Raw genomic sequence first — 580 nt, 5'->3', positions numbered from 1 at the left:
CAAACTATTTATATAGTAAAACAGTTCACAAACTTCTTTACAAAAAATATACAACCCTTGAAATGTTTGGGGTCAGTTAGATGGTCTTAGTGATTTTGAAAGAAGACTTATGCTCACCAAGGCTACATTTATTTGATCAAACATACAGCAAAACAATTGAAGTTTAAATGTAAATGTGTATTTTAAAATGTGATTTATTCCTGTTATGGTAAAGCTGAATTTTTCATCAGCCATTACTCATCATCAGTGTCACATGATACTTCAGAAATCATTCTAATGCTGATTTAGTGCTCAAATAACATTTATTATTATTTTGTTGAAACCAGGATACTTTTTTCTTCTCCAGGATTCTAAAGAATAGAAAGTTCAAAAGATCAGCATTTTTGAAATAGAAATCTTTTTTAACATTATAAATGTCTTTACTGTGACTCCTTGCTGAATAAAAGTTCATCTTTATCCCAAACAAATTACATTTTGCTGACACCAAACATTCAGAACAGAGAAAGAGATACAACAAAATAAACCTACACAAAACAATAAAATACGAAAGTACTTAGACACAAAAAGAATACGAAAATAA

Source organism: Sinocyclocheilus grahami, unplaced genomic scaffold (genome assembly GCF_001515645.1).
Source record: "Sinocyclocheilus grahami isolate Dianchi unplaced genomic scaffold, SAMN03320097.WGS_v1.1 scaffold6345.1, whole genome shotgun sequence".
In the NCBI taxonomy this organism is placed as follows: Eukaryota; Metazoa; Chordata; class Actinopteri; order Cypriniformes; family Cyprinidae; genus Sinocyclocheilus; species Sinocyclocheilus grahami.
This window is presented reverse-complemented; position numbering follows the sequence as displayed.